Source organism: Apis florea, unplaced genomic scaffold, assembly GCF_048593485.1.
Source record: "Apis florea isolate Af1SG1 unplaced genomic scaffold, ASM4859348v1 contig_3305_pilon, whole genome shotgun sequence".
Classification (NCBI taxonomy): Eukaryota; Metazoa; Arthropoda; class Insecta; order Hymenoptera; family Apidae; genus Apis; species Apis florea.
The window spans coordinates 253,484-280,290 of record NW_028256735.1 but is presented as its reverse complement, the minus strand read 5'-3'; the positions used below and the strand labels follow the sequence as shown (position 1 = coordinate 280,290).

At 31.1% G+C, this 26,807-nt stretch overlaps 1 protein-coding gene across 4 annotated transcripts in view; it reads right to left on the bottom strand.

The window, feature by feature from the left end:
- LOC100863111 (Organic anion transporting polypeptide 30B) overlaps nucleotides 1-26,807 on the bottom strand; it is a 118,933-nt gene that overhangs the window by 14,266 nt on the left and 77,860 nt on the right. The gene's annotated exons all lie outside the window — the stretch shown is intronic.

The window sequence follows — 26,807 nt, the reverse complement described above, 5'->3', positions numbered from 1 at the left end:
TATTTGCCAGCTCTTCCAGATTTGACAAATAATAAAATCTAGTGATGAAAAAAAAAAAAAAAATAGAAACACTAAATATAAATTTAACTACTCAAGCTATATCTATTGATTAATATTTCGTTATTGTCTAAATAATTGTTTAAATAATCGATATAACCAATTCAATTTAAATCGAATTAAATTTCACAATTCAAAGGAAGTTTACACAAAGAAGCTCAATAATAAGAAGTTTCGTTTAAAAAACAAAACAAAAAAAAAAAAAAAACGAATATCAATCGATATTCAATCGTCAATTGAAGTTGTTTCTGTGGTTCTGTCGAGGAATTATGTCATCAGAGGACACCGGAAGCGGACAAGAAACGGCGCGAACCAGTTTGTGGTGATAACTCGAGAAATCTGAAACGATCGATCTAGTGGCAATATTTTCACGACGACTTATGAAGTTCCAATATCACGCGATATTCGCGTGTTACTATCGAGATTTTTCCATTTCAATGTTTCATTTCAAGTTTTTATTTTTATTTCTTCTTACATTTTATTCCCTTCCTTAAAGTAGAGTTATCATCGGTTTGTATTGAACACAGGATTTAATTTTTAAAAAATTCAATCATAAAATATATACAAGGCATATACAGAAATTTAAGTATAACAATGAATTAAAAAAAGAAAATATATTTGTGTGAATGGAAAAGAAAATTTCTATATTCTATTAGATTTACTACTGTGGCCAACTATAAATAAAAAAGCTATTGTATCTTCATATTATATTTTTTAAGATTTTTGAATTTGTACCTAGTAAAAGCAACTAGTATGCTCGTCTATGATATATTTCTATGAAAAACAATAAGAAAAGAAGCAAAGCAATATTATATATTTGTCATATTGCTTTTTGTGTGTGCCTTCGATTTTGAATTATATCACACACAATATTGTTATTTATCATTATTCATTCTCAAATTATGTTTTACAGTCACCAACATTTATCTGTAATTTTTTTATTAATAAACTATGCATGTTTATGCACTTATGGAAAATCTAAAAGTGCAGTAAGTATATGCAGAAAGTATACAACAACAACAAAAATAATATTACAATATTAAATCAATTTTGCTACTTTTTTTTAGTTATCCGAAATCATGCTTCAAATAAAATGTGTTTTTGAAAAATTAATATGAATATTAATAAAGCTATTAATGCAATTAACTACATAATATGTATAATATTGGAAATGGTCATGAAGGTTTTTAAAGCATAAAGAAAAAACGTAATTTTCCTCTTATACAAGAATAATAGCTATTCGTTGTAGTGGTTTCTCTCATTACTTTTTTTATTTGAATTATTTTCAACTACTTTCTCTTCGTCAATAGTTATGCCAAGAATGATCACCTCGGCCATTAGATCACTAAGTTTGATTATTATTGACTAGGTCACCAGAATATTGTCTACTAGACACTAGAATTTAATTAAGTTATGCTATTATTACTTGTCATTTATTATTAATCATATGAAGATAAATTTAAATTAATACTTAATGAAATAATGAAATTCCATTAACAGCTAAAAATCTCGCCATTATCTTAAATTATTAATATAAGAAATAAAACTTCATATTCATTAATTTTTATTTCTTTATTTGTATCCTTTTTATACTTATATTCTTTTTTTTTTGTATTCTTGCAATCAATAATAATTGCAATCATAATAAATCTTTCAAGTTTGAGGAAATATTTAATATCAATGATTTCTCGTAAATTTTCCTCATTTTCCTCGTTCTCAAAATAAATTTAAAATAGAAGACAAGAGTTCGAGGAGCACAGCAATCTCGATATAATATATCCCAAATACTTCAAACATTTCATTATTACTCAAATTCAATATCCATAAACTGCATAATAAAATTCGAAATCTTAATTTAAACCTACAATCCATCTTCAAGCATAAATATCAAGAAACTGATTTCCATCCGTTAATTGACCAATAATTTACCTCTGCTCTGACGAAACCACGTGTTACAAGATTACGTAGGGATTGAACGTGCCAATTCACACGTATTATCGTTCGATTCTCAAATCTGTTTATAACTAGACGTTCAACGTCGAGATTTCAGTTACGAGAGGATTTAATTAATCGTTAATTAAATTATCCGGGAAATAAACGACAGCCACGTCGTTTCTGGAAGTCCATATGACAAATTTTAAAGTCGCCAGTGGCACAATTCTTCTCGAATTAATTACATTTTCACGTAATCGGATGCATTCTCGATCTTGCTTCAAGGTTGTCTCTGTCATTAGACGTATTACCGATAAATCCAACATTGAACAAAGAGCTTTTAATATGCAGATATAATTAAAAATTATGTAAGTGCATCATCCTGTTTCATTTATTGTATAAAATCTATAAAATGGTTATTATTATTCTTTGATCTTTTTTTCTTTTTCTTTTATTAAGTAAGATACGATAATTTTTGTGGAATTTTTAATATCGAACGAATAAAAATAAAAAGAATAAAAGGAAGTAAGATTGTAATTGATAATGTTAATAAAGTGATAGTTAGTAAAGGATATTAATATATTAATAGAAATATCTTTGGATTCTAAAGCTAAAACAAATATAAAAATTGGTAATATTTATGAAGTTATGAATCTTATTTATAAGTTGGAAGGTGACCAAAGAACATGATAGAGAAATTAAATGGAAATTTGTTTTATCTCTTGGATATGCATAAATGCTTTTTAACTATAAGCAATTTAAGTTTGTGTGATGGAGAAGCGTTATAATTGAATTTATAAAAAAAAATGAATAATTAAAATAGTTAAATGAAATTAAGATGAAAACAAAACAAATTTTTAAAAATTTTTAATGGAAATATTTATTTGATTTTAAATTAAAGAAGTGTCGTGATTTCGCATAATATTGACGTGAATGTTGGCCAATTATTTTACTATATTTAACATTATGAAAGACTCGTGACGAGATAATTTTTCATCCATAAATATATGAATCATACGATTGTAGTATCTCTTTGAACGAAATTCACATATGAATGTGATCGAGGAAAAAAATTTAATTGAGTAACATTTAATCTCTTTCTGATATCATTCTTATATGTATATACATTGTATATACATTATTATATAACATAATCTAAATAGTATAAATGTATCTTCCGCTTTGAAATTAAAATTTCTTTTCCAAGAAAATTCTCTGATATTTTTAACTTTTCTTGACTTGATTCTTTAATCATTCTCTTTTTTTTTTTCTCGAAATTTGTCTAAAACTAAAATATTAAACGTGTAAATTAATTAAGTATTCTTTCTATAATCATTATCAATATTACAATGTAGATCACAACCATTTTATTATTAATTGTTATAAATTTCTTTTGAAATTCATTTATCAAATTTTATAGAATTTTCTCGTGTATTATAGAAAAAAAAAAAAAAAGAAAGAAAAGCAAAAATTAAAATTGGGAATCGATATTCGTTATAAGTTTATCTGATGCAAACATAGGTTTATATAGGAAAAATATGATTACGATGATTACGTCTTACGACATGAGCATATTTGAATATTTAATGCAAAAAAAAAAAAGAATAAATTCCGAATATTGCGTAAGACAATCTAAATTGTATGGTTTGCTTGTAACATAGGCGAATAAATAAACACGTAATTCGATCAGTAAAACAAGCTCGATAACAGGAAACGTTTACTTTTCGCGTTCATCTGGCACTCAATCGTCAAAACTTTGTACCAAACATGTTACAAGTCGTACAAACTTTAAAACATTTACAAAAATATTGACCCATTTCGAAAACATTTTATTCAAGCTGCAATGGAATGCGATCCAAATTCTTATTAATCTTCTTGAAATTTGCGAAATCCATTTTAAAAAACATTTCTTCAAAATTCGCATAAAAACGTGACTCAAACTTTTATCATCATGTCGTTCGAATTATGCAAATGCACTCCAAGTAACAAGAAATTTTGATTATTTTTTTATTTTTGTTTGATTACTATATTAATTATTAATATGAATTGTGTTAATGGTATATTAATGATGTATTACATTTTAACATTGATAAAAATAAAGCAGTTTTACTATTGATCACACGTCTTTTGATATAAATTCTATTTTTAATGAAGGTCAAAGATATTGAGCATTCAAGACCACTTCCTTTGCTTGGATTCATATCAGAACTGACCTTATGTCACCTGCATTGAATTACTATTACGTCAATTGCTACATAATTTCCTTGTAGAATCTACTACAATTCCTAATTTCAATAATATAAGATATAAAAAACTTATTAAATACATATACTTATTAACAATAGTAGGTTAGTTTTCTTCTTTTTATATACTTCCTCAATAAAAACTTATTTCTTTCTTATTTAAAAAGAAATTATAATGAATCTAAATTATAAAACAATAATGAATAAAAGAAAAAAAAATATTATCTAAAAATATCAATACATATTAATTAATTAAAAATAATTAAATAATTAAATTAATTTTTTAAATTTATTTTGAAAAAAAATGAAAAAAACAAAATAACAAAAGAAAAATAAATCATATACAAAGAAAAATTTAATATCTATATATATTTAAGATTTTAGAATTAAATTTTGTATTAATATTTGAAATGTTTTGTATTAACGATTGCATTTATTAAATGGCATGTCGGGTTATGCGCAAGTTCAATGTACTTGAAGAGAAGTGCATCAATAAAAATAGAAGTAGAAACTTCGGAATGATTATGTTCCAATATTGAACTAATTCGTAATCTCATTTGATAAATAAAAGAGATACTGTGTGATACGAATATTCCCACGTGCCGATTCCGGATTTAGTAAAAACGTAAGAAATGTTTCACTGAGAGAAAAATCGGTCGATCGATCACGCCATGCTTCGCGACGATGCAACAGTAGCAACGATAGTACACGTACAATACTGAGAAAAATTTTTAGACCGTTTATGATAGTAATCTTTACGATAACATCATATTTTTAGAAATGATTATCACACATTGTTATGCGTATAGAAACTAATTTGAAAATAATCTTTTTATTATTATTCATTTGTGACTTATCGTTTGGAATTATTGAGCTTTGAGTTAAATAAAACACATATGGAATGTTTTAAAATAAAATCTGAAATTGAAAACATGAGTCAAATATTTGAAATATAAGCAAAAATATAAAATGAATTTAGTAAAAATAGAATCGCAATTATGTAAAATATTGATTTCAAATTAATAAATATATTTATATGTCATTAAACACATATTTTTATAATTATTTAAGAAAATAGAATATTTCTGTTTAAAGTAAAGAAGACTAACAATAAAAAATTTTGCACTGCTGTAGTATACACGAGAGAAAATGTGTCGAGACTTGTCTAGAGGAAAAAAAAAAACTAGATGTTGAAAAGGGCGGGAGAAGTTGTACAAGCAACGCGCTCTATCCGTGCAACTTAGTTCTTTTTTTGTGGAGTATTCGCAACGAACGAGTCAGGGCAGAAAAGAAAAAAAAAAAAGTGTGTTAACGTGTCATCTGATGTGGGAAAAAGTACCACAAAACAAAAAGTCGAAACAGCCGTAATTATGTCTCGTCGAGTGTTTAATCTCTGACTGGGTCATTTCTGACACGAGCGTCAAATATTTTTATTTTATTTAACAATAAAATAAATGAAACAAATATAAATATATTTTTAACGATTCATGCAATTTGATTTAATATTATTAATAATAAATTATATTTAATATGAATATTAATTTTCGAAAGAAAGAAAAAAAATTTGTTTCAAATATGCTTTCGAAAACCTGATCAAATTCCTATCGAATGAAACCAAATGAGATTAATGAGATTCACGAACAACTGTTTAAATACTAACTTGAAGTTATTTCAATATAAAACGTGATTTGAAACGCAACTACGAAAGTTGCAATAAATTACATTTACCTATACATATAAACATTCGTTAGACATAGAACGTTAGAAGGGAGAAAATCGACGAATGGATTCTATGTCGTAATATATTTTCATTTACACAGGTCACTTAATAATTGTGCTTGCCAAACGCTTACGCTAATGAGAGTTTATAATGCCAAGGAATTCGTACGACCTGTTTGCCTGTCGCGAGGCGTGAATGGAGTCATCGAATATAATCGAGTGAAAATGTCTACCACGTGACGCGTTTGAGATAGCAAAGAAAGTGTAGCCATGAGAAACGTACCTTGAGGTCATTTGACGATCCAAACCAACCTCGCCACGGTAAGCAGGTGTATTCGAGTCCTGGTTCCCTGGTGCACACACCAAGTAAAAGACGAAATATGATATTACAATGAGGACGTGAAGTTGCACGTCGCACAGTGAAGTCACATCTTACACACACTGCGTAGCGAACACTGTGTGTTGTACACGATTTCACTTCGCGAAGATTCTGTAGCAGGTCATAAAAACACGCTCTCTCTCGACGAGTCCACGTATAGGAGAGAGAAAGAAGGGGGAAGAGAGAAGAAGAAGGATAGACGGACGAGTTAAAACGATGTTCGACGAACTTCCACCAACTTCACGATGTATAACAACCACTCGGCTCGCGTCTCGAGATTTCGAGATTGGCGCGCGCACACTGAGTTGGCGCGTGGTCAACAGCACGTCGAAGTCGAATTCTTTTCAGATTTTACGGGCGCTTGTAGACGATGTAAGAGCCGAAAGGCCCACCGAACTCACGGATAAATCGAATATCACGTTCACGTTGTGACGGTCGCATCGAATCTGGGCCAGCAGTAGCGCGGTGATGAAAATAGCACAGCGCCGAGACAGCTTTGCCCTCCTCACGCAGTCGCCCCTCTTTCACTGCCCGTCGCGCGCGCTCTTTCCCTACCACTTCGACCGTGACGCTTCACCTCGCCGCCAGTCGACCAATCAGAGCTCTGCATTCCTTCGTGACGTCATTCCGTAGAATAGCGATCGTTTAAAGCAACACGCGAGCGTGAACAATGTGAACACGTTATGAAATCGCTTTCACTCGCTTTAATTTATAATGGCAGATGAAATGAACTTGACTGAAATATGAGACCGATTGTAAAATGCTTAACGTCACTCGTACATGGGAAATTACTTGGGAAATTTGCATCATTCAAGAGAGACTTGGATATTTGAATGAGCTGTTTTCGTAGTGTTTGCTTAAATCGAAATTGTCAAAAATTTTTTTATATCAGAGAAATTTAAATATAAAATTTTGAAGCGAAAATTCAAACGCGATATGATACTTAAATATTGAGAATAATATATATTACCTGTAAATTTTTATAAAAGATAAACAGTTATGAAAAATTAAAATATGATTTTACTACATAAGAAGAAATAGATGCATTATTCTTACAATTTACAAAATTGCAAGATTTATGCTATTAAAATAATCTTCCAAACAATAAAACAATCGAAGGATTCGATTCATAAATGTCACTAGATTATGTCAATAGATAAAATATTGAGATATATGAATTTTTCTGATTTGCAATAAGAGATTCGACGTTGCATCATCTTATTACATATGGCAACCGACAGATACTATTTCAATGATTGAAATGATTCGTATGATGGTTTATCCATCATAGAAGTGGCTTTTATTGATTTCAAAACGATGAATTTATGATTCGATATGTAGAAATAACTTATTTAAAAAAAAAAAAAAATACATAAATTTCAATGCATTGAATGAAAAATACAAAAGATATGTGACACACTAATCAGTTAAAATTAATATATAAAAAATTTAATCTTTTAAAAAAAAATGAAAGATACAAAAAGTAAATATTAACACTTCTCTTATATTTTAACTTGATTTTCGACAATATTTTTAAATATAACATTCATTTCATCGTGTAAATGCATTGTTCATAATTCTCGAGATAATTATTTAATTAGAAATTATCTTTCAAATCTTTTAAAAAGTTAATTTACTATTTAGAATTTCGTTACATTAATTAACAGTTTGCATTTCAATCGACGAAATGAACACCAACCGGCTAATCGATGCAAATTAACTACAAAATGAATGCTTTAAATTCACGAAACCGGATTCATCGTTTTTTTCGAATCTGCTTTATCTTCTTTATTGTATCGATCGCTCTTATTTCTTTGAGAAATCGATGAAGGAAAATACGTACGATATGTTCGGCATACGATTGATCAAACTAAATATCGCACATTTGTCGTTAAGCGATAGATAAGAGAGGAGCTCAAGAACGAACAAGGCCGTAAGGCCGTGGTCTGGGAAGAGATTATGTGCTACTCGATGCCTTTCGACATTCATAATGACACAAATTGCTTAATGAATCCTAATTGATATGACATTGTAATAAAATATTGCAACTTTTTATATAATTGAGATTTTTAAATTCATCGTTAAACGAGAGTACAGATTCATTGGATTAAAAACCTGCTGCTAAAAAATTATTACCTTAACATTTTTTTATATAATAATCACTAATTATTGAATAATAATATATTCAATTTTTCAAATTTGGAGTTGCCCCAGATTTGATTGCTTTTTGTCAACAATTTATTGATTTATTGTTATTATTAATGAAAAGTAACATAAGATCCTCAATCTTTTTATAATTGGATGCCAGATTTACTTCCAAATGTAAATTATAAAAGAAGTTTTGAACGATACTATGTTCATATTAACTTAATAATAATAATAATAATAATAATACTTCAATATTTGAATCACATATAATTGAAATATATTATAAATTCAAAGTACCTATTATAAGAGATTCCATTGTTATAATATAAATCGCGTATATCCATCATTCGGAAAATTATAGCAATCATTTCCTTCGATAAAAAACTTCAATAAAAACCATCATTGAACACTGTTCGATTTTGATCTTTCCTAAAGATTTTTCCGCCCCTCTACGATTTCTCGACCAACAGAGCTGAATAGGATGAAACAATTCCAAGCAAACCATCCACTTGAAATAGAACGACTCGTGGAATTGTGTCTTAATCGCTTGACGACACGGCCGATGACGTCGAAATATACGATTTCCCGTAATTTGATATGATTTATCAACTATAGTTTCCAATCCATAAATAATGTCACATGCATCTTTGCTAATTCTGATAGAAACGCGTACATGACAGGCGCAGTCGTGCCAGTTGTAAATATCACGATTAAATATATCGGGCTACACGATGTACAGTGTATAGTGAAATACAATTAAATACAAATTAATAAAATTATTGTACAAATGTGCGATACTGTTAAATTTTTACAACCATATTCTAATTATAGTTTTGTTTAGAATCGAGGAAACTCGTGGATTTATCGTGGAAAATTTACATACAATTACGTAAAACGCATGCAAAACAAATTTTCATTTGAATTCTATTTTTTCGTATATTCATAAAAATTTAACAATCTAAATAATAAATGAGGCTTTAAAAGACGATTATATTTCCATTATTCTTCAAATTAAAATAATAATACGCTTATAAATTTTAAAAATATAAATCCAGAAATGTGATAAAATTAATAAAACAAGTTAAAGGAAATAAAGAGAGAAAGAGAGAGAGAGAGAGAGAGAGAGAGAGAGAGAGAGAGAGAGAGAGAAAAGAAAAAGGAAAAGAAAAATGATCGATGTAAAAATAATTCTCAACCGCAAACCATCGTTGTTTATTGTCTGGCTGCTATTTTAACGACGAGACATCTCGAAACATGGTTTCATAATTTCGACGTAATCTGCGTGGGAGTGGACGAGGTTCGATCGTTTATGATCTCTTTGAAGTCACGTGGAAGCGAAATAAAATGAAAAAAGAAGAGAACAAAGGGAGGAGAAGGAAGAGAAAAGAGGGAAAAATGGGCGATATTGGTACTAGTCGGTGCAGAATTATCGTCGAGCATTTGAAAAATGCCGAAAGGGAAAATGTCACGATCACAATTGAAAATTTATTACGGGACTTTTGAACTTGTGGCAAATGGCAGAAATTTCAAATGTCAGAGCACGAAAAAATAGCAAATTAATAAAACAAGTTACACGTACTTGTAAATAAATAAACAAGTAAAACGTACGTTTTGAAATTGTTTTGAAATTTTTTATAATGTTGCAAAAACAATAACGTTAATAAAATTTGTACATGCGAATGCTTTAATAAACTAATTGATAAACTACTTGAATCTTACAATAATAATTATCCTATTATTCATGTTAATACAATTTAAAAGAAGAAATTATTATTTCTGCACTAAAATTCCATTCAAACTCTCTCTAATATTATTTTCTCAAATGTAATATTGAAATCGTTTAATTTCTAAAAAAAAAAATAGTCGACAAAATAATCGAATAATAAATATGCAACAATATGATAAAATTTTCTATAAAACCTTCGTCGGACTCGCGGGGGAAAAAATTGAAATAAAAGAGAATAAATTCAACGATGAAGCGTTAGAAAAGCACAGAAGCCATATTATTCGAGCGATCGAGTTTTTCAAGTGTCGACTTTTCAATCAACCCCCATATTATCGACAAGCCCACATACACCACACTTCTACCCTTATCGGCCCCCACTGTCATCTCTTGCAGATTTTCCGCCACGTTTTCCATCCATCGGGGGTGGACTTTAATCTTAAGCGGCCTACGATTATCTGCGGACGAAATTGTGTATCGAACTCGATTTGTTTGCGAGATTTATATCGATGGATTTACGTTATTTCAAAGTGGTTGAAAAGAAAGGATTCTTTATTTTAAAATGTCAAATACTTGTGTACGCCCACTTACTATCCCTTCCCCTTGAATTATTACGTGTCTGATTTTTCATTTGTCAGTGTCAATCGATAATATAGCGAATGGAAATAAATTTTTCTTTTTTTTCCTTAACGTTTTGATAGAAAATATTACAGATAAATTGTTTTTTTTTTTTTTCAAAATATTAGTCACCGGCGAGGAAATATTTTGAATGTACAACGCGTTAATATATTCGACACCTTTGCGAGATACGATTCTAGAGGCTGAAACAAGCATAGGAGTTATGGATATGCGAAAGTATCGATTATTTATTAAGTTATGAATAATTTAAGGTAAACGAGTAGTCCCGACGTTTCTCCAAGCTTTTAAAAGAAATATAACGGAGATACAATCATAAAGATTACCGGACTAATATGTGATTCTCTATTGTGATGACATAAGATATTTGTCAAATATTATAAAACAAATAAAGGCCGTATTTATTATCACTATTAAGATCGCGTGACAAGAAAGGTGTAAAAGATAAGACAGCTTCGTAAATAACGATAATCTTCCGCATTTTACAAGTGAAACGTGGTGTTATCTACAGGTCGCTAGGTTCATCTCTTGTTTTATAATCACGAAATTTGGCGGAGAAATGATTTGCACAAGCGCAAAATGACACGGGAAACGACACATAAAATTCGTGACATTTCTATGTAATTCTCTACGCTGTAACATTTATCAAAAATTTTTAATATCATCTCCAATTTCTGATTTTCGAATCGTGTATTTGGTATCACTTTCTCTTCCTTTCGAGTATCGTTTAATACTTTAACATTTACTCTCTTTACACGTGCAAACAATATTATTGGCAAACAAGTCCCTCTTCTTGTATTTTCGATATAAATAGTTTCCTTCCGCGATTTTCAAATAATTTAATTATTATTCTTTCGAATAATTTATTTACTTCGTTCCATCTTTATTCTATCGAAATCATCAATGATCATTTCTTTTTTTGCAGAAAAGTTTTCTCTGCCGGTTTGTTTTTTATCCAATTAACCTGGAAATTTTACACGTATATTTTTACGATATAACGATCGTTGGATATTTTTCACATCTACATCATTTTATAATTTTATTATCTTGCGAAATGTTTTATTATCTTGTTATTCGTAATTTTTGTTGTATATCATTTAATGCTGATGGCTAACAACATTAAATCATATCGTTTTCTTTTTTAAATTTCGTATTTTCGTTTAATCATTGCGAAAATTGAATATTCCTTCACTTTTATCCTCTTATGTGTAAAATATTAACAAAAGAAATTAAATTTCATTAATTCTTAAATAACGTTTCGTTTCGTTTTCACGATTTTTCAAAAAGATATTCGCGATATTCAATTCACGTTTAAATGTAGAAACAATTAAAACCGTTCCATACATTCTATTAAATCACAACAAAACCGAATTATTACTAGTTGCAACTTCATTTTCTTTTTTTTTTTAAATCTTTTTCGAACGAAAAGAAAAAAATTCATATTTATCTTTTTCGACCGCATCTCGGATGTTATAATTGTTAATTATATCCAACACAAATGATTAATAACTCTTATAAAATTATTTTGTCATACGATATAATTACTTTGTTTCGCAATTGGAAAAAAAATTAGACGCGATCGACGTTGATTTTCAATCACGAATATGCGAGAATATACGAGATAAAACGATAAATCATCGACGTTATCATGATCGATGCACTTATGATATTACACGTTAATTATATGTGATCATACCGAGACACGATAAATCGAAATTTCGTTGAAACTAATAATCGTCATTATTACTTCGATTCGTTGAGCATCGATGAAATAACAATCGATAATACAATCGACAATTTTTATCTTATTTTTGATCGAAATTGTTCGGATATGCTCATCCATCGATTCTCTTATCGCTTTTTCCCAATAAAAAAATTTCCTCTATTTATTAGGTCATCTATTGGAATATTTATCAAATCATTTTTGAAGCGTGAAATTATATGATTAAAAATTGTAGAATTGTTCTTATTATTTCGAATATTTATTTATACGTGTTTTAATAAAAAAGTGTACATTGATAATCCTGTTTCCTTATTAGAATAACATTACTTTCTATTGAATCGTTATTTTAGAATTTTTCAAAAAATGAATAAATGTTTAATTAAATTTTTAATTAATAATTTTTAAAGCATAAAATGGAAACAAACTAATTATAATTATAACTCTGTGTTGAAAATGAGAATAAAGTTAAATAGAAATTTAATTAAATTATTAAACTCATTGATTATTCATTGATTGATTTAATATTAATCTTATTTAAAATCTTATACAAATTATTTTTTATAAAAATAACTCGCACATTTCACGATTATAAATAAAAAGAAATTCACGTCTCTATTTTGTTATTTATTATTAAAATTATGTCAACGAGACAGCGAAGAATAATACTCATCGTTCGATTAATCCTTATTCAATCGAACAAATATTCGAGAATCTCGAGGCGGTGCACACACTTTTTATCCTTGAAAAGAGGTCGAGTGTATTAAATACATGCCTCGAATAATATTCGATGGAATATTGTTCCACCAAAGAAAAATGTATTTCCATTCGTATCAATCGATAATCAGGCCTCGTGGAAATTCAAATGCAAGAAATTCCCTAATACCTCCCTAGAGACTTTCACTTTCGACAACTTTTCAATAGAAGTGGGTACTGTGTACCAGATCGATCCAACTACTTTCATTGCCTCGCTATTGGATAACTCGAAACTTTAAAAACCAACCGAGCTTCAAGTTTCTTTTCTTTCCTTTCCTTTTCTTTTATTCTTTTGTCGAATCGAAAGAATGAAATTAACTTTCTTAACGGAATTTCCTATAATCCAATGTTCTATGAAACAAATGTTAAACTTTTCTCAGAACGTTTATATTTCAAAGTAAATAAAATACGATCAATGTTTTGCTCAATCATTCTTTAAAAATATGATACTACTTTTTAATATTAATTTCATGGAGACAAGTAAATATTATTTTTCTCATCTACCGACGTACTATATTGATCCCCTATCTTAGTATTAACCCCTTGATGCCAGACATATCGTGCATTTCCCATTATACTAAAATGTATAATAAATGTCAAGGGGTTAATGCAGATATTCAAACACGAGAACCTATAAAAACTTCTTCACACAAGCAAATAATTTAAAATCGAAAACCGTTTTACATCTGTTTCCAACAATTTTATTTTCTTATTGGCGAATAATTTTTAAATTGTGTATAAAATATTTTATTATTGATGAGTCCTTTTTTTTTTTTTTTTTTTTGTAATAAATCAAAGAAGAAAACGAAGGATAGATTGTTTCAAGATAGATGCAACAAGATTGCACGATGAGAAGTTGGGAAATCAAGCGTAATTCAAGTGTTAAGCAAAGTGGAGGAGGAAAGAATCGATTCAGTTCAATGAACTGTTTAATGAAACGCGAACCACCCAATATAATATTTTATTAACCGTATCTCCATTAACAAAATAGTCATTTACATCATACGAACTTTGTACAATTATTATAAAAATTACGAATCAAATTTACATCATGTATCATAAATTTCCTCGTAAACTCACCTACATTTAAATCACTCTTTAAATTGTTTTATCATTCTAATATACGTTGCTACAAGCAACTAACAATATTCGAAATTGAAGTAACTTTTGATCAAGCAGATTGATCAACTTCAACTCGTTCAAAAACCACTCGTGCAAACTAAACTTCGGGATAAAATAAACAACTTCGAATCGAATAATTTGATTTGCAACTTGTGTATATAAACTTATCTTGCGGATCAATATAATGCAGAAACATAATAAGAAACAAACATAACAAACCTCTTCTTATTCCAACTCGAAAGTCACGAAATAATAAATCGCCAATAAATTACAATGATTCACAACGAAAAAAAAAAAAAACTAAAAAATTCACGATTTCATTTCGATAAAATTTCCCTCGTGTTAATTCAAATATATATATATATATATATCTTGGCCATTACAATTACAATTTTTCTCGGAACGCCAACTGGTTCCAAGAAACACCACTCGAGAATCGCAACAACGCTTCCGCTAATCTAAGCCTTCGAAGAAACGGCGTTATCACGATGATGATGACACGTAACCAACAACAACGGCGGCGACGAGAGAACAGCTGATCACACGGAAGGGAATACGCGCACCGTGGCGTAAAATTGTACACTTGGCGGAGGAGGAGGAGGAAGACAGAGGAACCCGCTTAACCAGAAACTGTCGAGGCAGGTATGAAACGTTAAAATAGAAAGCGACACGTGAATTACGACGCTTGGAGGGAACTTCTCGCTTTCGACGTGAACAAAGGTCAGGGTTGCACGGATGCGCAACCCGGTGACCGTACTTTTTCCACGAACACCGATGGAAAAAAAGGCGCCCCCCCCCCCCCTCCTCCTCCCCCGCCACCGAGGTCGAGCCGCACCAGTTCTCAAGCCATCGATCTGCTTCTCTCCCTGCTTTGTTAACAGGTGAACCTTGGGGAGATTTTTCAATCCAGCCAGACGTTCATTCCCCCGTTATCGATTTAATCCCCAAGAAATCCCCTCGTTTCTATCTAATTCTTCCTCGCGTGGATAATAATGGAGGAGTGCAAAGATTTTTAAAATTTGTAAGCGCAAACATTGTTCGATGTTGAAAAATTTTAACGAACGGAGAGGAAGTGTTTCGATAAAACTGTTCTACGAAGTTGTACAAGTTGTACACGTTTCTTTTCACGACAACTTATATCGCAACAAGTGCAAATGTTTTTCTGCGTACGAAACGTTGCAACACACGTTACGACGATGGCCAGAATACGTCGGCGATATGTCGGCCAAGGTGGAATTGGGAGCCATTGATTTTGGGATCGATCTTTTTTCCCCTCGACGAGTTTACGTTAATTATAAAATAGTCACGCAACGAGAGAGGAGAAAAGGAGCAATTTTGATTGAAGTTTAGAGGGAGAAATGGAGAGAAATCTTGTTTCTCTTTGTTCGAGGGATTGTTAGTTGTTGGTTTTTAGTTTGGTGTAATTATTCGATCGATGATGGGTTGGTTCCAAGTATACTTGTTACGATTGATTCCACTTCTTGGAAAAAGAGATATGGAGTGAAGTGAAAATTTGATGAAAAGATAGAACTTGGATGGATTATAGAAGAATATTTGTGGATATAAAATGTAAAATGTAAAATGGATTATGAAAATGAAATTATTGTATGAAAATAATTAAGTAGTTAATTAATTTTTTATCCATTTGTGTTACATTAGACTAATTAAAATTCATGTTTTTCGTTTAATGTAATAAATAATAAACATTTCGTCTCAAAGATCTTCCCGTATTATTGATTTTTTTTTTTTTTTTTACATTTAAATAATGTTATAACGGAAAAATTTTGAAAAAGAATATTTCAACTTCAATTTCACGTTACACGTACAAACGTGTTACTTACATCACGTCACATCTGGAAAAGACTTTCATTATAACATTTCCTCCCCCAATTTTTATGACGTTTTTCATTTGCAACAATTCCGTTTGTGCGACAATTTATAATTCCAATTTTTCCCACTGAAAAAGATAATTTATATCTCTGTACAGAAATAATACGAATGCACATTTGTGAAAACGATCATTTCATATGCAATAACCTGGTAATATATCATTTATGCAACGAACGTGCAGAAATCCACACTTTTCGCACGATGACACGAAAAAATAGAAAATATTCAAAGTGCGCGTTACGATGTTCGAAAAATGAGGCAATTTATCATTTAATCTCCATTTTTTTCTATCAAATTACCTACATCCACAGCCTTTATTTATTATCACTCCATTATAAAGAAACATGCATCAAATATATAAAACGTATAAAAATTACCAAATTTTAGTAAAAGTTGATCTCTTTATAGACGCAAAGAAAAAAAAAAAAAAAAGAAAAACTTCCATCAACGGCTGCACGCGAAATTACATAATAATAAATTCGACGGCCACGTTGTTAAAAGTTTGATCATCCCCTCCTGTATTAAAGCGGAGGCAACGTCGAAGGGGATCAAGTTTCGAGAAATTGGCAGACGACATCCACTGGACCATATTGCCATCTCTTCGACAGAACGAGCACTATTCCGAGCAAGCTCGATAGCCTTGAAATTTCAACAAGTGTACCGCGTCAGAAATTGGAGGATGGCACCGGTTCAAGGGTCACGCCATGATTGCCTACACGATAAACGTCGTTTCTTCTCCTCGTGAATCAATAGTGGAGCAAAGTGAAGCGTTTCTTTTTTCCCCAAAAAACAATTTCAAACTGCTGAAGTTCGAGAAGAACCTTTACGTAAAATCCGTCCACGTATTATTTTGCCTCCGAGTTTAGAATAAACGGAACTTTACAAGTTTTGAAGTTTAAATAGAAGTTTAAATAGTTTCTCGAAGTTCTAGCAACTAGACTAGTCGCAAGATGTCAGGAATCAATCACTCGATAATATTTTAATATTCAGGATTTTAAAATGACAATGCAAAACAGGATGATATACAAGAGGATTCGAAATCTCTATATTTTTTGTAACACTTCTGATCTTGCGAAAATTGAATTTCAGTTAGAATATTATTAATCTGTGCACGAAGCTTTTGAATTTTCATTTCGATCAAAATGCTGTTTCATTCATTGGCAGATTTCGTCTTCACGATTTGAAGATTTTTAACTGTCTGTGACTTCACGTTGAGTTGTGTGAATTTCTGAAAATCGGAAGCTCGTTATAAGCTCCTCTTTTTTAGATAAATTAGAAATTTTGTGACCTATTTTCAATTAAATTTTAAACAAATACTAGATAAATTGAATGCAAAGTTTTTCAAATGATTTATTCAATAACTTTTATTATAAAAGATTCCACTGAATTTACTTTATTTTTTTGAATCTTGAGAAAAGAGGATAAAAATGGGTAAAATAAATGTGGTTGCACGAGAGAGTCATTCTTTGACGAAGAGTAGTAGCCGATCTGAATAAAACATTCAAAGTGAACAACATAGAAAATTTATTAAGAGGGAGAAAAAAATTGAAAAATATAATTCGAGAACAAAGGGATGATTCGATTTATGGAGAGAATAAAATTCATTAATAATTTGTTCGATGAATGGGATTGAATGGGCGATGAAATCTTTCGTTTGATCGAGAGAGAAATTTCTCGATTCTTAAAATCTGGGGGGAACACAATTTTTTAACGTTTTTAAAAAACATCTATCCAAGAAAATCATTTCAAGAATAATCATTTTAAAGATCTTTGCATCGTAAAATTCTTTGCAAATAAAAGATATCAAGATTAATTCTTATCTTAATTTACATACCTTAATTTACATGAAGTTACTTTTATTAGACGCAGAATTTATGATACTATTATGATACGTATATCGTTCGTAATAATCAAACAAAGAACAGAATGCCAAGAATAATGCTGAATTTTAAATAGGTCTTCTCTGCTAAAAATAAAAATAAAAAATAATAATAATAATAAAAAAAAAAAAAATGAAATAAAATCTAAAATCTTTTTTGGAAAAATTTTGACCGAATAAAATATTCAATCGAAAATTCATGGTAATGATAATAAATACAGATAGATAAAGATATTTGTTTAAAATACGGTCGCTTAAGCTAACACAATACTTTATTCGTCTGGATAATTTTAACAATCAAATATATGTAACAACAATAACAAGAATATATACGTAATATTATACGTAAATGTGTATTAATAAAATTTAATGAATAACGTTTCCAAAGATAAAGTTACGTATTTGCAAATGTTTACACGTGCAAATACACGGTAATATTAATTAATAATTTCGAAAAGATACATATAGAAGATTAAAACACGTATGGTGGTGATTATAAAATTAATTAATTCGAGATATGAAATTATATTTCACAATAATGTATCGTTGAAAAATTTACTAATCATTTCTAAAAAAAAAAAAAAATTTTCACGTGTGATATTAATTATAATACCTTGAATTACAGCACGAAAGAGAAAAAATGTTGGCATTTAAAATTCATTAATTTATAAAAAAAAAAAAAAAAATAATTCGTTCTTTGCTTACGCTACTTTTCGCTGATTATGATCGATGAAACGCATTGTACAACGTAAAATATTCCAAATATTTATTCTACATGAATAATCATGTCGGAGACAACGCTTGATATCTTCCATATATTTAAAATATTTCATCGCGTACATTAATTTACTTCGCACAAGCAACAATGAAATTTCAAAAATTATAACACACCAAGTATGCAAATATCTTAGAAAAAGGCAATAACATACACATAATCTTAATTCCTTCTTTTCAAACAAATATCTTCCTTGTTGTAGAAAAACAAAGAAGAGCAACAATTTTCCAAACTCCAACAAAATTAACTTATCCCTACAAAAATCAATCCTCACTTGCATCAACCACCTTAACACCACATCCTTTTCTCATCCACTCCTAAAAAAAAAAAATCGAATCGAAAGGCGAATAATATCCTCCTCAACAAAGTTCAATACCACCACTTTACCTCTAAAACCAAAATTCTAAATCCATTCCCCCTAACAAAATTCCACCCATCTACCATCCAGCCTATCTACACTATTCATCCTCTCGCATATCTATCCATCCACGAGCATCCCACGCTCGCCCCGTCGACCCATAAAATATTAACTGTCCCGCCATCATCGTGCCTCCGCAACACTGAGGTGGAGGGGGAGGGGATGATGAATTCCTACACGTGGCCACGTGTCAACTCGGTCACAGAGGAGAGAGATTCCACCCTCACCTTCTATCGACCGTCTTCCGAGCCTCGGCTTGATTCCAGACGGATTTTTGCATGTTGAGAAAGCGCGGATACCGAAGGACGGCACGTGCGACATATAGGAGGGAAAATCGTTTCTAGGATTGCGCTCCGTTGCATAAGATTGCTCAGTTTTCCGTGACAACCGCATTGCGCAGGTTCGAAACACGCGGGCCCTGTTTTGAAACGTGTGCGTCTTCCGGTGGAATTTCATTCACGCGTTGCCTCCTTTGCCTCGATTATTTGCGGGTGAAATCAGAATTTTGTTATTCGCGGCGAGAAACGATTGGTATTGGTTCGAATATTCAATTTTGTGCCAATTATTTCACTTTTTATCTCGGTCAATCGAACATATATGTATGTAATAATTTTTTTAACTTTTGTTCTTCTTTTCGAATTCTATTCTAACTCCGAGACATTCTGTTTTTCGTACGAGTTAAAATTTATGGAATTTGTATACAGGGCGAAAGCAGTGTATCTGGGATAATTTCTAAATTATGCGTTGCGTTGGTTGAAATACTGGTTCTAATATAGGACGATTGTGCAATGCATGTACTTCCGTTGTAGGTGGAGGCGTTGCATTTCTAAATAGAACGTTGTATCCTTCTCGCGACGAAATTCGAAAGATTGAAATTTCGGATAAAATTTATTTATATAAATACTTGTTCGTGCGAAGATTTATTTCTGTTCCTTCTAGCCTCTAGAATTTTTCTCGAACAGAAATTTCCTGTACCGTGTCGGGAAGAATATTAAAACGAATTCAACGAGCGTAAAGTGCGATTTAGGGTGAGGAATTTAAATAGGATAAGCCCTTGTACAAAGCCAAGCAGAAACGTAATCGACCGATTAGTAATTCGTATGGGTGGCAGCTATTTTTGGACATCGAGTTTGCATAGAAGAAAAATTTATCGACGGTCCGAATTAAAACCTGCCTCGATAATTTTCATTTCGAATTATTTGCACTCCGTAATTTTTGGAAAATAAAAATATCTCTATCCATAGTGAGTTTGTGAATGGAAATTTGCAAAAATTTATTTTCATTCCTTAACATTTGTGGAAAATAAAAATAATAATATATGTTGAACGGAGAATAATTCTTTTCCTCCGTTTTTTTCTCGAATCAATTTTTTTGAACAATCTCCAACTCAAACTATTTTGGAAGATAAACATTTGGAATATTATTTCGAAGAACGTAGAATCATGTATCAAAAGAGAAATTCAAAAAAATAAACGATGATCGAAATTGAAGACATTAGTTAGAATAAATATAATTATAATAATTATAAAAATTAGAAAATGAAAGAATTTGCGATAAAATAATTAATTAAATAAAATTGGTAATTTGTAGAGAAAGTCGGACCTGGTTCAAAATTACATCGATGCTAAAATTATTTTTGCTTGCGAATTCTGTGCAAAAGTAATTTTTCGTTGGAAAAATTTTTATCAGAAGAAATTAATTTAACCTGTGTGAAACGAAACCTTAGCTAGACCGAATAAATCGCTAGATCGCGTCGAGTTACCTTGTATCGGAGATTTATAAATACTTCTTTCGGAAAAGCTAGAGAAGCTTTTAGCTGACGTGTAAAAACAGTCCCGAAAATCGATCAAACATTAAAAATTTTTCGATACAACGATCAAAAATTTCGATTCTTCGAAATATTGAAAAAAAACTCATCGATTTTTAAACAAAAAAAAATCTCTCCCTTTCTATCTACGTAACATATAAAATCCTAACTCAACTATATCAAAAAGAAATAAATAAAAATCAAACATTTCAAAAGTTTGATTAATGCAGTACAATTTAACCAAAAAAAAAAAAAAAAAAACAGAAGAAGAAGAAGAACCTAACTCATCTTCGAAACATCAAATTTCAAAAGTTTGATTAATGCAGTACAATTTAACTAAAAAAAGAAGAAGAAGAAGAAGAAGAAGAAGAACCTAAGTCATCTTCGAAACATCAAAGAACCCATTCAATCCAACAAACGGATCCCTAATCCCTTCCCTTCGTCATTCAGACACGTACAAGAAACAATTATCTCCGCCTCCACGAAATCCATTATCCACTTCACTAGGAATTTCACATGAAAACGGCGCGCGCCGTTGCTACAAAAATTCTCTTCTGCGGATCGAACAGCTATGACGTCACGGATTGCCAGCCAGCCAGCCACCACTTGGAGTGGGCGGTGCTCAGCTGTGACGTCGAATAGGTGATGACGCCAGTCTCGAGCCGTGACGTCACGAGTCCAGCCAACTCCCCCTCCTGGCTCGTCTGGTAGTAAGCAGGGTGGGTGGGTGGGTGGGTGGACGAACAACGTTTCGGCTGCCGTTTCACCCTCTGGTTCGCGAGGCGCACCCTCGTCGTCAGAGTTCTTCCAGACGACAGACAGGGGATTGAACGAGCCGAAGGGCGACGAACCGCGGCCATTAGACCGTGCCGCGTACTCGTTTCATCCTTTGTGGCGCCTTATATAGATTTTCTTTTCTGTGTACGTGAACAGGCTGCATATTATTCTTGGTGTAATTGAATTAAGACTAAGTAGATAATATTATTCGACTCGTTGTCCGTCTATTTTCTTTCTTTCATTTAAACTGCGCGCCTTTCTTTTTTCATCGAAATATAAATATAAATAGGCAGCGGTTGTTTCACTAGCATAGTAGTTGAAACGATGCAATGTCATGCGAATACCGTGTTCGCGAATCTGCACTTCCCTCCCTTTTCCACAAATAAACCGATGGATAAAACGAAAAAATAAACTCGTTTCACAATCTTGCGTTAAATCATTTTTTATCAATTTCAGGAAGAAAGAACAAGCGAATCCTTCGAAATCAATCAAGAACCCTTTTAAAAATGAATCTACCAAAAAATTGGTCTCAATTCAAAAAATTAATCAATACGCAAGAATAATTTTCGAATCGTTCTAAATCGGGACTAAATGATAATTTGAATAGAATCTGATTTTTTCGTGCATCATCGAAATCAAACGGAACAATGCGCCTTGTTTTCCACCCTCCTCCTTCCAGACCGTGCTTCCTTAACCGGGAGTACACTTTGGGACTTGACTACTTTGTCCACGGGATTCCGACTATGCAAACGACCCTGCGGTCTCTCTGCGGCAACCTCGCACATCCATTCGTTTAGCAATGTGACGTACAGAGCCTCTCTTACCGGTTAACGGATTTATTCTACGGCGCCATTTATTATCCAATCGATTTATAATCCAACGGTGGATCGTTCCATTTAAGTTGCCTTTATTTCTTTATGGAAACATTTAAGTTCAATTTTTGGAATTTGAAGTTGAGAGGCAATTAAATAATTTTTGTATCTTTCCTTTGGTTTTATTATTATTGCAGAATGATATATATATATATATATTTCTTTTTCATTTTAAAATTTTATTATCTCTCTCATCCTATCTACTGAAATGCAATAGGATAATTCGTAAAAGAATAGATTTAAAACTATTTTTTTTTTTTTTTTTTTTTTTACATGTTTTAGAGGACACGTATAAAATATATTAAACGTTTATTGAAGTTTTCATCGAAGATAATTTTTAACGTAAAAAGTTAAACTAACTTTTTATACACTGCTATTTTTAACCCTGTTCCCCTGTAACCTCGAACAAAAGAAAAGTAAAAAAAGAAAGAGGATTAAAATAGTACTGTAAAAATAAATAAAACTAGATACTTTAATAGATTACCATACCATTCTTCCACCTTTCTTTTTTCTTACTTCCTTTATAATAATATATTTAATCAAATGATCTACGATCAAATTCTCTAGAAAATTCTCATCTCTCTTTTTCAAATTCTTTAATGAATACGAAACAACGAATCGTTCCTCAATTCTCCAATTCCCTTCTTCTATATTATATCTCGAAACCTTTCATCGTTCACCAAACGCGTCAACGATTGTACAATTTTCTAAAATAACCAACCTTATCTCAACACAGTAACAATTGCCTTGTCGAGTATTAGCACAAAAATTCTCAAACTTTGGATCGCCATACAAATCACATCGCCCTTTCCTTTTCCATTTCGTATCCAATCTTCGAGAAAAAAAAAAGACATCTAACCCCCCCCCCCCCTCTTGTTTTACTCGACACGCTCGAACACGTTTTATTCGAGTACCATTCTGTTCGAGCCGCGAATGTTACGAGGAAAAGAAGCGAGGGCAACGAGGAGGAGTGTTTCGAGGTGGTCGTAAAATCGATATCGCAACTAGGACACTGGGTTATTCGGTGAATGATGATAAGAGGCTACCTCGAACGATCACCGCCGATAACGGTAAGAACCACTGCTGAAAAAGGAGGGGGGAGGTTTGGAATACCTCTCCAGGGTGACGTGGCCAAGAATAAACGGCCGTGAGGAAAGAGGAACAGTGAAATTCGCGAGAACAGTTGCGGGGAGGGGACAAATCGCATGGAAATTAACACGGGGATTTCCCTACGGGGATATCTTAGGATTTCTCTCTTCCAACATGTGTCAACCAGATATTTTTGTATACCTTTTTTTTTTTTTCTTCTTATAAAAATTGGATCTTGTTGGTTCTATTAATTTGTATAAACTTGATAGCATCGATTGTTATTCGTACGATACACGTGAAAATAAATTGTCGTTGGATAATTGATTAATCATAATGCAGCAAAGGTAAAATATTTAATCGGAGCGTTAATTTCAACGTTGGGTTGAACTAAAGCGTCCCGCGTTGGCGAAACTAGCAATCTTGTTTGACCTCATAGATATTTATAACACTGCTAAGATCATTATCAGTAAGGAAATATAACGCGCATGTGGCGTTGAAAATATCGCAAATGAATGAAAAATTGATCTTGGAAAGCCGATTTAAGGATCCAGCTATAATTTCGACAAATATTCTTACGCAAAATATGTGGAGGGGAGAATGCCTCCCAATTAAAAATGGGGAAACGTTACTATTGGAATATATGATTTTATTTGTATTTATAAACTGCATACCATGTAAAATAAATAATATATTAATCCCCGAGTTAATATTAGATAATTGGAGTATAATAATTCCGTGTCTACTGGCAATTTGATTCGAATAATAAAGATTTATATACGGTTGTTGCGATGGGAACTAACTTTTTTTTTCAATTGATCCACTTGAATATCCGGTTCAAAATTCAATTAATTTATCGCAACAACAAACTCGTCGCACAATTTAATACAAGATGAAAATAGAAGAACGAGAAATAAATTATGAATGAACGAGGATAAACGATGAAGATATAAATTATGAAAGTTAATTTCTGCCGTGTTATACGCGCTGTACACGCGTGGCGAGATAATAAAAAGAACGAGTTTCTGCATTTTAAATAAAGATAACATATTAATACTTTCATCCACTTTCTATTTTAACGATTACGAGAAAAATGAGTTTAAAATATACCGATATTTCATAATTGCTGCTAATAACAAATTAAATAAAAATAAAGTTTTTGACAAAATAAAACAATGAACTTTCTAACCTAAACTTACACGACAAAAATAAAATAATAAGCTTTGATATTAAAACTTATATATATATATAGCAAAAAATAAAAGCTTATAAAAGAAAATTTTTAATAAATGATATTCTAAAAAACTAATTAAATTATTTAATCATTATTCCTCGCCGAAAGTTACAAATTAATTTAATCAAGTGTTTAAAACATAATAAAGCTGTCAAATGCAAAGTAAAACGTTGAAATTGCATCTCCTCCGTCTTCGTGTTAGGTTATGCATGCACCATTAGCATTAGTTTCAGCACTTAACCCCCATAACGCCCCTGTACAGTTTCGTGGGGCATTATCAGATCTTAAACGATCCAAGATTCATCGGCATAAACTAGTGGTTCTCAACTCGTGCGCTGCAAAATACCTTTTCACCTTTCTAATCTCGATTTATACGAGTTATATTTAATATATTGTCGTATAGAGTGCAGATCTGATGAAAGTATAGCTCGATAAATGGCAAGGATACAAGTTTTTCTTATTATGCTCTTCACTTGAGTATTTGGAAAAATCGATATTTCGATAATCGCTGCATTCTGGCACTTAAACTACCTTAAAGACCACCGCTATATTTTTGTAACTGACTGTATAGAATAAGTAACTAAAGTTGGATAAATGGCCAAAAATCGCGTTCCAAATTGTGTATTAAATAGAATGATATTGAAATTTAACCCTGATATGGTTTCATGAAAGCTAGGTGTTCTCTCTGTATTTCATCGAATATAGAAAATTGAACGAAAGAAATAAATATGTATCAATATATATATATATATATAACGTTTTTTTAAGAGATTTTTATCGTTCGAAATTATTTATCTAAATTTATGAATTGACAATAAATATCAAATGCGTATTGTCGTGGACAAATTTTTTTTCTTAAAATAACGTTACAACGATATCTATCTATAATTTAAATTCTCTTGTAAAGGTTAAAAGAATTAATAAAGTTGAAATTAAATTCATCAGATTCAATTTTTACAATACTTACTACTTTAAAATCCGTTCAAATCTTTTTTAAATACAAGACAAAACTATATTTTCCTAACTCAAAGTTTATTTCATCCCTTGGGATTATTTCACCCAGGTTTGAAAATATTAATAAAGATAAAATATAAAAAAAGAACCTCCTCTAACCTGTTTCGAGAAATCACAATTTTAAAGGAAAAAGCTATTCGAACAAACCTATGATTTATGGTGTTTCTTACTATTTCAAGGAAGAATTAAAAAGAATCCTTACCTCTCATCCTCATTAAAACTTTACAACAATAAAAAGAAACTGAAAAGAAAAAAAAAAAAATCACCTCCCATATTCCATCACCATTCTAAACTTTCACTTTATCCACACAATAAAGAGAAACAAATACAAAATGCAAATTACGCTATCCTCGCTTGTATCGCTACCCTTCAAGATTCAATGGAACAAAAACTGAAAGAGAAAGATTATACAAAAAAAAAAAAAAAAGAAAAGAAAAAGGAAGAAACTTCAACGAACATCAACATCACTTTCATCCCTGAAAGCTGAAGGCATCACGGTGAATCGTGATTTCACAGATTAACGAACACGTTTGTATCCATGCATTAGCTGCAGGGTAATCGTCCGGCCACGCGTTATACGTGGAATCAACTCACTCTCTCTAAATTCGAGGGGTAACAGC